The sequence below is a fragment of the Belonocnema kinseyi genome, chromosome 8, assembly GCF_010883055.1.
Source record: "Belonocnema kinseyi isolate 2016_QV_RU_SX_M_011 chromosome 8, B_treatae_v1, whole genome shotgun sequence".
NCBI classification, from domain to species: Eukaryota; Metazoa; Arthropoda; class Insecta; order Hymenoptera; family Cynipidae; genus Belonocnema; species Belonocnema kinseyi.
Window position 1 is genome coordinate 75,718,870 of NC_046664.1, and position 12,549 is coordinate 75,731,418.

Genomic DNA, 12,549 nt, shown 5'->3' on the forward strand with positions numbered 1-12,549 from the left:
TATAGAGCTCCAAGGAGATTATGTTGAAAAATAAAAAAAAGTTTACCCAAAAAAAATTGTTTTTATACTTCATTCTAAGGACTTATTGAACTACCCTCGTATGACATCCACTAGGTAAAGCTTTTCAATCTTATAAACTATTTTGTCCAAACTTTCCTGCATTTGCATAAAACTGTAACTTCGCTTAAGTTCATAAACCATATTCTTTTCATGACTTTGTTCATTAGCGTTTTATCGCATACAATCCGCAGAAATTTCATGACAATCGCGTTAGCTTTACTCTTATCCTTTTCTTGGTAAGTCGAGGTTTCTCTATCGTACAACACAGAGAGTGTAAGTACAGAATAATATATTTCAATTTTAGCTTCAATTGTTACTTCTGGTAATGGTTTCTACACTGCTGCACATTCTTTTAAGCCATCGACTGATTCTGCCGTAACAATCTTATGATCTTACCAACGCTAACGGGTTAACATTTTTTCATTGTCCTGAGATCTCGATCTTTTTCGTAGACGAGGGCAATTTTTGGACACTTACCTATGAATGTAGTAAATAGCCAAGATCAAGATAACATAATTTTTCCTTGCCTAAAGCTTAATTATATCCATCGTGTCAAATTTTTTTCCAAGTCAACAAATGCCCAGAGAACTTTTTTGTTTACTCTCAAACTTGTTTTGTGATCTGTCTCAAGCTAAATATCTGATATTTTCTTCTGTTATTTTCATTATGTTATAAACAAGTATAATGTTAAATAACGTAAATATAAAGGTTATACACTTAACTAAATGATGCAAATGTGATACAAAGGATTTTGTACAGATGATTAAACAAATTTAACTTTTTTGCGAGATAATAAACTGTTCTTATTTCAAAAGTCATCTAGTAACAGTGACTCGACGAACATATTTAATTTTACGCAGCATGAAAAAAGTTGTTCAAAATAGTAGATTTATTTAAAAGTATTATAAAACAAATAATTTAGTATTCAGTTTACATTCCATGACCCGTGTAGAAATTCAAATGGGGAACTAGTCTGGTTTCCGACCATTCGACTCCACTTAAAGTCGGCGGCTAGCCGGGTCATCTGACTAGCCCCCGACCAGTAGCGTCACGGTACATTAGTCGGGGGCTAGTCAGGTGACCCGACTTATCCTAGTCGGGGTCTGATCGGGTACTAGTAGGGGTCATATTATAATACATTCGCGTGGAATATTAACCAAACTCTCCAAAATTTGTGGAACATCCCCCAAAAGTTTGTCAAAATACTTATTATATACGGAAATCTCCATAAACTTTTTTGAAATATTTAAAAGTGCTCAAATTTACCCAAGATTTAATGGGGAACGTATTCTACACTTAAAAATACATAAATTTATGTAACTAAAAATCCCAAAAATTTGTGGAATATTAATTTTAAAAAAGAACTTCAGCTGGAAGGCAGCAATGGAAGAGCTTCGCTCTGAAGAAATCGCGATGTTATTCACAGTAGTCTCTGCTCCAGGTAATTATGCTTCGTTACGTGTGGACTGCTGTCTTAAACTCTCGACGCGTCATTTCTGTTGTGCGAGAGGCGGCACGTCGCGCCCTTGCGGATTTTCTTTAAAGCTAGTAGTCCAGAACCGCAAGACTCAAATGAAGGTGGTAACGAAATCTGAACTGTACCGTGCTTAATAGTTTACTACTAGGATACTGCTCTTCACTGATTAATCAAAAAGTTTTTCTCTTTCCAATTTCAACTACATGAAAGATTAGACTTTATTCACACATGGCAAACCTTTCAGATCAATTTAAAAATAGGCATCTGTACAAATTTAGAGTCTTGTGACTTTTGGCAGGCTTTTCACCTACATCTATATGTATTTTTTCCAATATGGATTCTCTTAAAGTTCCATAAAAAGGTATTTATAAATGTTCCTAGAAATTAGCAATTTTCTAAAAAATACTACAAAAAAATAACATTACGTCTTTTTGAAGGTTTTGATCGTTGTTTTTATAAAAAGTTGATTTTCGTACAAAATTGTTAACTTAATAATTATTTATTAAGTATATTTGAGATGAATTTAACATTAATAAATCTTTTCTCCAAAAAACGGTGTAAAATTATTGTTAAATATATTCTTAGTGTTTTAGAATAAAAAAATCATTACGCTTTTTTAGATATTACCTCATTTGATAAAAGCTCGCCGAAAACTCAAACATAAGAATAACCCGACCAGAGCCTGAAGATTACCCGTATGGAAATTAGTGGACAAAAAGGCCCAACTAGCCCTTGACCAACTACCGACCAGGCCCCGACTGAAATTTTGACAACAAAAAGCCCAACTAGTCCCCAATTAGTCCCCGACTGGTTACTTTGTCAAAATTAATAACCCGACCAGCCCCCGATTAGTGCCCGATTTGTATTAAGGCCAAATAGGGTTATTTCCACACGAGGAGCGATGAGATATCAAAATATGATGCTACTAGGCTTATCAAGTGTTCAGCTCATTGGAAATGATAGGCGGTAATCTTACTATTATCATTATCATTAAATACTTGTTAAGCGGGAATTGATCTACCCACTGTTTCCTATCCAGAGTGAGTATTGACCAAAGCTGCTAATAAGAAAACTATTCAAGTTCATTTATTTATGCAATTTTAAACAATCTGTGCAATCGGATGTTCTACTTGAGACCTTTAGCAATATTTTTCATAATTCTACACATTCTTAAAACCACCTCTTCAGTGCAAATACTTAATAAAGTCAAGATACATATGTTTTCAACGTAAGCTTGAAAATAGTTTTTTTATATTTTTCTCATTTCCTAATGGATTTAGATGGCTAAGATTTTGGACCTGGTGTGTTTGCATATATTTTATTCATCAGTATATAGTTTAAAACAATATGCTTCACATGTTACTCAAATAATTGAAAATACCCATTGTCTGAAGCAATCCATTTATGCCCACTATCCCTATCCATAAAATGAAATACATTTGTAGAAAAATTTGAATTTCCGATTACAAATTCATTTCACATTTATAATATAAAGAGACATAGTAATATACTAATAATCTTTACGAAAAGTCCGATGACGATAATAAGTTTTTAAACGCTCTCAGTGTACATAACGAGCCAAAAATTTATCACCCTGCTTCACGGTAGTGTAATAAATTACAAAGAAAGCTACCAAAACAATATTTCAAATATCTAAAACCACATTTGATTATTATAAACCCACATAATTACAGATGGCAACCACAATCAATAAATATATGGTCAACTCAATCTAAATATATTGTCTGCAAACACAAGCTATCTACCCTTCTCTAAATGTACTCGCATATTCTTATTTTTATGACATATTGGTCATTTTCATATATTAAGTTTTAACGTCTTTAATGTTTATTGCAGACTATAGTTTATAAATATAAATCGCATATTTTTGTAAATTTTTTTTCGAATGTTAACTACTAATATCTCTTGTAAACTCTAGCATAAAACGCGTTTTTTCTTCATATTAATCAATTTTTTCATCACTTTGTGTCGACAAATATTGCATATTATTTATAGATATGTATTAATTATCTTCACGAAACAACGATTGAATGATTTATAGCAAATTGTATTTGGTCGTTTAGTCTTGCATGTCGGGGCAAGACCGACAATAGCTTTTTTTTAAATATCAATATCTTATGATTTAAAAATTGAATGGCTTGATTCTTTGGTTTCGTTTACATTGGAAAAATTACTTTTATAGATGCGCAGCAAGAAGTAAAAGGTATTTTTATTTTAAAAAGTGATATAGCATGAATTCTTATTTATTGGCATTCGGCTATATAGTTGAGAAATAGACTGATTTATGTGCTTTACACGTGTTTTATTTTTAAGTTTAATCAAATAATCGACATAGAAGGATTACCATCCAAGCATTTGTCAACTGAAGGGTCCGTGGTCTAAACCTGTTGAATGACATTTTTTTGAACATTTTTTATATGCAGTAAATATCCTGGAAACGAAATGGTAAAATACCTTTGAGTTTTTTAAAATGGATTTTCGAAAATCGCGTTTTGATATCTAGCACATAGGTCCGCGGACTAAACTTGTTAACTGCTTATGGCGTTTTATGGGAAATCTGTGCTTTTTCTCACGACATTCACGTCACCTTCGATCTTACCGTCTACAGATCGCTGTAATTACGAAGGTGAGGATGCGTTTTGATTACTAACACTTAGAATATTTTTTCAAAAAATTATTTTAACTTTTCGCAAATACATCTATGTTCGGCTTGCGATTCCAAACATTTTGGTATAGAAAACTTGCCCGCAGCTTTAAAAATCAAGGCAGAAACTTACGAGCCCAGGAAAAACAATAGGAAAAAGCGGTAGAATACTGCAGATAACAGGTTTAGACCGCTGGACCCCTTTTAGATAACATATGAATAGCTTTCAATTGTCCAGTAACTTTCAATTTTCATTCAAATGTCATAAAACTAACGTGTATTATTTTTCTCTATTAAATTCACAAAAAACATTTTACAGTTTAAAAAAATATCGAAAATTGCAAAAATACTAAGGATTTTCCTTCGACGTGTGAAATTTCTGAAATGCCAGTTAACAGGTTTCGACCGCGAACCCTTCAACTGTTTTCTTGGTTGCTCTTGCCCCGATGGCGCAGCCCAAGATATTTTCTAAACTGAATATATTTTTCACTTGGATTAAGTTTAATTTTGATAGCTACCCACGGAACTTTAGACCCCGCTCTACTCTACTGATTCAAATCTAATGAATTTGTTTGGAAAATACTAATAATTTTCGACAATAAACTCTAACATAAAATAATAAAAAATTGTGCAAGATCTTAAATTCTGTTTTAAAAATTTGAAATCTAATGATTTTTTTGGGAAACATCCATAACTTAAAATTGTTAAAAAATGATAAATCTTCTTTGAAATATTTGAAATATAATTTTGTCTTGATTAAAAATATCAATTCCCGAAAAAAAAACCACTCAGCATAATTCCGAGAATATTAAAATATTTTAATTCTTGTTAAAATTATAAAGATTTTTCTTGGGAAATACCAAATATCGACCGGACTTCAACTAGTGGCTGACTAGCCAATAACTAGCCGCTGACCAGGCGGTCTGGCCTGGTGCCAGAAAATGTTTCCACCATATCTTGACGACGTCTTTTCATTCGTAAAAAACAGTGAACCGTAATTATTAAAGAGAAAAGCATGTCAGTGTCTTTATTCCTCATTTGAAACTGAAGATGACAAGAGAGAAGAGAAAAGAAAGGAAGGAAGTAGAGCAGAGGGTATTGCATTCATTTTGTAGAATGTAGATTGTAACATATAGGGTTAAAGGCTGGTTCCATTTTCTAACACACTCACCCTATCTCACTTTTCTGTAGTCAATATGTCAGCAAAAGGTAATGCTTTTCTTTTTTAACACACACGTAAAACTTCCTCGTTCATGTTTCGTAGGCTGCACTGAAATGGCTCTGTGCGCATTTCAGTTTGGTTTATAGTTCAGTGAGTAAGAGAACAGAATAAAATGATGCTTCAGTAGTAACGGCCTGTTCAACTGGCGTGCCACTGGAGGCTCACCTTGCGAGCACGTGTGACGCTTCAGGATGAAGCTCCAAACTCGCAAAGAGGCTCTTTCATATTTTTCTATTCAATAACTTTCAAACACCGGAAAAAAGTTATTAATGAGAAAATTATCTTCTAAGAGCTATTAATTTAATATTTGGAAAAAGTGTAAATTTTGTTGCAATACAAAATAAGGAATCGTGATTATGAATTTCAGTGAAGTACTATGTGACATCAATACATATCTAAATAATATTTGTAATTTCGAACTTCTGTGATACAATCCAAGTGCTTTTCTGAAAGTTGGTGAGAAAATGTGGGCCAAGTTTCTTCAAACATGAGTGGATTTCAAGATGCTGACCTAGGGAAAAATATAGGTAGGATGCTTGCGATTTGTCCTGAATCGGAAATCTTGATAAATTACAATGAGAGTGAATACAATTTCTGAATGTAGCAAGAGCAAATAATGTATTTTCTAGATAGAGTCAGTCATATTAAAAAATTCAATTTTTAAATGTGGTTTCTTTTTTACTTCAAATCGCTGAAAATTAAGCTCGAAAGATTATAAACAATCAGCTTTGTAGAGCTGACTGATTTAAATTGTAAATTTAATATCTTTATTATTTAAAACGCTGAAATATTATGCAATTCTCAACTGAAGTTACCCACAGACGTTGATGAATTCCAAACGCTGTGAGTTCGAAACGAAAAAGTCAAAATTATCGTAAACATAAAATCTCAGACGGGCGGAATGTGATCGTTGAATATAAAATAAACAAACAGCTCAAGGCAATGTTGTTTCTATACTTTGGAACGAAAAACAGTTCTTTATGCAGCACAATTTTCCACGCAATTTTTTGTTAAAACGAATGAAAAAGGTAGAAGCTATTATCAAGAAAAACAGAAAGAGAATAAAAAACTATTAAAACTTGATTATCTGCCGGTCTATAGAGGAAACGTTATTATCGATTTACTTTGAATAATCTCGGCAATAGTTAAAGGCACAAATGAAAATTTATATAATTTTATAAATAAAGATAATACATCATATTCTGAAAACCTATTAAATTATTTGAAAACCCTGATAAATTTCTTGAAATCATTTAAAATAGCTTAAACTCTTTAAATTCCTTTTAAATCATTTGGAATTAATCAAATCCATTAAATCCCTTAAATCTATAATATTTGTCGAAATTCTTAAAAAAAAATATGAAGTCCTCTGGATACCGTAATATCCCATTTAAAAAAGCTCATAAAAAAATCTAAAAATGCCCCAAAATCTTAGAAAACCACTGAAATCTATTAAACCCATTTAAATAGTGTTGGAAACTTCTCTAATTTTTTTAATCACTTTTAATTTCTTTTAGAATCCTATAAATACTTCAAATATTGCAAAATTCCTTGAAATTCTTCAAAATTTGTTAAATATTTAACTTTTAATTTCTTAAAAAATGTTATGAATCTTTGAACTGCCCACAAAACCCTATGAAATGCATACAAATTCCTTGATTTTTTAACCAAAGTCCAATTTTTAAACAAAGAAGATTAAACTTCGACAAAAAAATTAATCTTTAATCAACAAAGAAGAATTTTCAACCAAAGAGTTGAATATTCAACAAACAAAATTAATTTTTAATCAAACATTTGCATTTGCAACCAAATAGTTGAACTTTAAAGCAAAAAAGATACATTTTTAACAAAATAGTTAAACTTTTAATCAAATAGTTGAATTTTCAATCTCCGAAGATACATTTTTAACCAAATGCTCGAATTTTGGATTTAAAAAAATTCAGTCAACAGACAGATTTTCAGCAAAAGTCAAATTTCCAAAAAAAGAGTGATTTTTCAACCATAGAGATGAATTTTAAAAAAAATGAATTTTTGACACATAAAATTTTTTTAGTCAAGAACGAAAAAAAGTGAAAAAAAGTTAACTTTCAACCAAAAAAAACTTACACTTTCAATAAAAAAAATATTAAATTTCCAACCAAGAATATTATTTTTCTACTGAAAACGAAAAATTTTCAACCAATTAGCAGAATTTTAAAGCAAAGAGATGAACCTTGAACCAAATGAAATAAATTGTTAACAAAGTAGTTCAAATTTTAACCAAGTAGTTGAATTTTCAATATAAACATATCATTTTTTGATTGGCTTTTATGCTCATTGGACGGTGAGGATAATAAAAATAAATCAAATTCTTAACAAAATGGTTCAGCTCTCAACCAAAGAGATGAATTTTCAATTAAAATAATAATTTTCAAACTGAAATCAAGTCAAGAAAGAAAAAAAGTGTCAACCCAACTGTTAAATTTTCAAATAAAAAAGACGAATTTTTACAAAACAGTTAAATTTTTTACCGAGCAGGATGACTTTTACAAAACTATTTAATTCTCAAAAAAATAATTAAATTTTCAGTCGAATATTTAAATTTTGTACCAAGAAATAATTTATATTGTTTGAAAACTTTTGTCAATTTATGTGTTAATTTTAATTAAGGTGAATTATAAATAATTTCTTTGGCTAAAAACGCAACAGATTAATTGCAAATTAATCTGTTTTGGTTGAGGCTTGAAAAATTTCATTGAATTTTTTTTTAAATTAATTGAGTTGCTTACAATTTGTAATAAAATTCCTTTTTGGTTGAAATATAAAATAATATATTTTTCATAAGAATTTACCTTTTTTGGTTAACCTAATACTTTAATTTTCTAAAAAATGGTTGAGTTTTAAAAACCAAAAAGACTAATTTTCTACCACAAAGGATGAATTCTTATCGAAAAATATATTGGTTGATACTTCCATCAAAAAATAATTATAAACTAAAAGCAGCTCAATTCATTAAAAAAAACATACGAATTTTCACCCAAACAGTCAGACTTGTAACCAAAAAAGATCAAATTGCTACCAAAACAGATGAATTTTCAATCAAGTAAGATTTTTCATAAAAAGAGAAAAAATATTTCAATCAAATTGTCGAATTTTTTATAAAAATAATATAATTTAAAAATTCAAAAATATGAGTTTTCAACAAAAAAGTTCATTTTTAACCAAATAAATTATTTTTCTACCACAATTATTGAATTTTCAAGCCAAAAACAACAATTTTCTACCAAACAGTTGTATTTTTATTTCTAAAATATGAATTTTGAACCAAACTGTTGCTTTACAACCAAACCGTGTAATTTTCAAGTCAAATGATACATTGTTTACAAAGTAGTACAAATTTTAACCGAGTTGTCAAATTTTTAATTAAAATAGGTGCATTCTTATCAAGAAATATAATAGTTGATATTTTAACAACAAAATTTTAATTAGAACTGAAACCGGTTGCATTAATTAAAAAAAAAACGAATTTTTCATAAAACTGTTGAATCAGTTTAGATTAATTTTCTACCAAACAGTTTCATTTTTTTCCAGAAAGGTGAAATTTACAATTCAAAGATAAATTTTCGAACCAAAAAGACGAATTTTCAACAAAACAGTTGAAATATCAATCAAAAGTGATGTTTCAGTTTTTAAATTTAAATTGTTGGAACACTTTTTCCAATTTATGAATTAATTTTAATTACGACGAATGATAAATTAAAAATATAATAGGAGACTTATAAACAAAAAAGAATGAATTTCCAAGCCAAAAAGAAGAGTTTTCTTCAAAACATTTGTATTTTTAACTGCAAAATATAAATTTTTAACAGAAAAGTTAATGCAGAACCAAGAAGTTCAATTTTCAAGCCATTCTATCATATTAATCTTATCAATATTTATAATATTTAATATTAATCTGCAATATTAAATCTAATGCATTCATAATAATTTCGATTGAAAAATTAAATTCATGAATTACTATATTAAATAAATTACCTATTATAGTTGGCAAAATTTGAGGTAAGAATTGGAGGTTGCAATAAACTACTTTGAACAACTTTTTTTAGCATAAATAATAAATTCAATTTCAAACATCGAGTTTATAAACAATATTTTTAATTTAAATTAATTTAATTTTATAATATCTTAATTTATTTTTTAAGTTAAAAGTTAACATGTTAATATGAATTTTCTTAAAAAAAATAAAATTTCTTATGAGTTATAATAATCTATTCCTGTTTTTTAATGTATTCTATAATTGTAAGTAAATTGCACCATTTTATTTTGATAGACCCCATTGGATTTTCCTCGTTCCAGTATTGGCTTCTTTTGTGTCCCACTTAATGATATGATATATTAATAATATTTTTTGTTTTAATCGATCAAATAATGTATTAGTCACTTATTATAACAGTTTTTGTACCAAAAATTCCAATTCACCATTTCGAAATTGTGTTTATGTGGGTTAGGTTTTCATAACTGCCCCAATAAAGGTCAGTTTACCTTATGCTACTTTAAACTAATCAGAAGTTCTAGACTAATGATTTGAATCAGAGCATAATGAGATTTTCCCACATTATGTGAAACACTTGACAATAATTAACAAATCAAGACTAATGAGAATCTGGTTTTGTGGATACCCCATTAGAGGCTTTCAGCAATTCACATTCACTGCAGTAAGTTCTCGTATGTGCGATTAGTACATATATGAATAATTGTCCGCAAGAAGATATAGGCTATATGAGCAAATGCGGAAAATCAATATTCTCCTTGATATCTTCTCAAGGAAGTTTCGTTTCGAGTCATATATCAGGGGAAGATTTATTAGAAAATTGGTATATTTTAGAAGTAGGTCGACTTCCACATAAAAAGATTGACGAGCCCGATGCGTTTGCCCTATTATGCTACATCACATTTTAGCATTAAATTTTATGGATCCTTTCAATTTTTCTGCCAGTAAGGCACCACCTTCTCAACCTCGCTGAAATACACATGACAACTTATCAAGTAGTTTACCCGTTTTGCTGTAAATATTATTTTTATCGTTTATATATGAATATTTATTTTCATCTGTCCAGTATTCATTCCTTGCAGCGTCAATAATATTGAATGTTTTGCCAGAAAATATTGACTTCTTCACAGAAAGCATTGAACACTTCGGAATTTCAAATATCCTACAATATTGGATACTTTACTTACCTGGTTCATACAACATTGTGAAAAATAAACTAGATCAAAGTAAAGAAGATTGCTTTAAAATTATAATATTTAAAGTTTAAATGTGAGAAGAAAATTTCTGAACCATAACCAGTAAATAAATAAATCAATTTTACTGCGATCACAGTGATTCAGCAGTTAAATTTTAGGAAAATAAGAGGAATTTTTATTCAAAAAAAAGGTCATTTTTTAACAGCTGCATAATTAACAAAAAACTAATAAATGCAACACTTTTACAAGAAACCAGAAATTGTGATAAACTGGAAAACCAACTTTGAGAAATAATAAAAAATGTTGCTTAAAAGTACAAATATGTAAAACCATAACATAGTTGTACATTTTCGTACTTTTAAGCCACAAATTTATTATTTCTCAAATTTCTCAACTGCAATTGGTTCACAACAGTTTTCCTCATACTCATGAATTTTGTCAAATTTTTCCCATTGCCCTTTGTATAAGAAATAATGCTCTACACTTGACTGTTCTGAAATGTACTTAAATGCTTTCATATGACTTTTTTTTATTGCGCCAGCATTTTTTTTTTTTTGCTTGAGTTGTTAAGCTTCAAAGGCAGATGCCTATCATTTTCTCGCCGATAGTAAACTGCTCTCAGCTTGTAAATCTTCTTTGAAATTTATTATCGCTTTTTTCGATCAAAACTGATAGCTTGACCTAAAGTCGTAAAACAATTTTTGGCCTTCTTTGAAATCTACTAATTTTGATATTAAAATTATTGGTTTTCGGTAAAATTTCAACAGACCCTAAAATTATTAAAGAATTAATAATGTTCTTTAAAATCTAATTTTTCGATTAAAAATAACAGTTTTCTCAAAAAATAACTAACATAATCCAGAATTGTTCAAAGATAATAATTCTTCTTTGAAAATAAAAATTTTGTATGCAAAGCACCAACGTGTAACCTAAAACTGTTGAACAATTATGAATTTTCTTTGAAATCTAATTTGTTGTGAACAAAATGGCAATTTCAGAAAAAAAATTTTAACTGGATTTGAACCTAAAATAATTATTGTTTAACAAATAATAATTTCAGGTGAAATACACAAACATAACCTAAAGTTGTCGCAAAAATTTTAATTTAACAGAAAATTGATCGGGATCCAAAAACTTCAAAATCTAATGATTACTGTTCTAACTATAATTATTTTGGGTTTAAAACACTAGTTTTTGGTGTATAATGTAAACATAACTTCTCATTTTTAGAAATTAAGAATATTTAAAGTATAATGATTTTTGTTAAAAAATGTAAATTATTACAAACATTTTTGTCTTTCAAATATAGTAATTTTTAAATAAAAGTACCAATTTTTGGCACAACCCACAATTGTTAGAAATTTTATCTTCTTCAAAAATATGTAATATTATATTAAAATTATCACTTTTTTAAATGCTAATTATTCTAAACTGTTGATGTATGAGATTTTTGTTCTCTTTCGCGAAACTTTTGAATCAATTATGTGAAAATTTTTGTTTGCACAAATTACACAGGCCCACAAAAAAAAACAAAAGTGTCTGTGCAATTGACCAGACCTATATATTCTTATGTATTTTTCGACGCTGAATCCGAATTTGCAATAAAAAAGTAGGGTCCAGCTACTTTTTTATGGGGTTTTGCTCGAAAAACCTCATTTTTTACGGTTTTTTCATGGTTTTTTTTAAATAAAAAAAAATAAAGAAAAATGTTATTTTTTTGACTTCAGAATCGAATTCTACGGGAAAAAATACATCGAAAACCATGTTTTGATTTTTTTTACAAAAATTTCAACCCAACATACGGCGATGAAAAGGCAGAAAATCGCGAAAAGTGAAATTTTGCTTCAAATTTGATTAAAATGACATTAAAATCAAGTTTTACGATTTTAAACCGATTTA

General features: G+C 28.9%; 1 protein-coding gene across 3 annotated transcripts in view; it reads left to right on the forward strand.

Annotated features, from left to right (window-relative positions):
- LOC117177860 (inaD-like protein) overlaps window positions 1–12,549 on the forward strand; it is a 167,979-nt gene that overhangs the window by 121,469 nt on the left and 33,961 nt on the right. Inside the window, exon 1 of one of the 3 annotated variants that reach the window (XM_033368889.1) lies at window positions 5,546–5,951. The exons of the other annotated variants lie outside the window; for them this stretch is intronic. The gene's annotated coding sequence lies outside the window, so the exon portion shown is untranslated. Of the gene's footprint in view, window positions 1–5,545; window positions 5,952–12,549 lie in introns of those variants that run through there. 3 annotated transcript variants of the gene reach the window in all.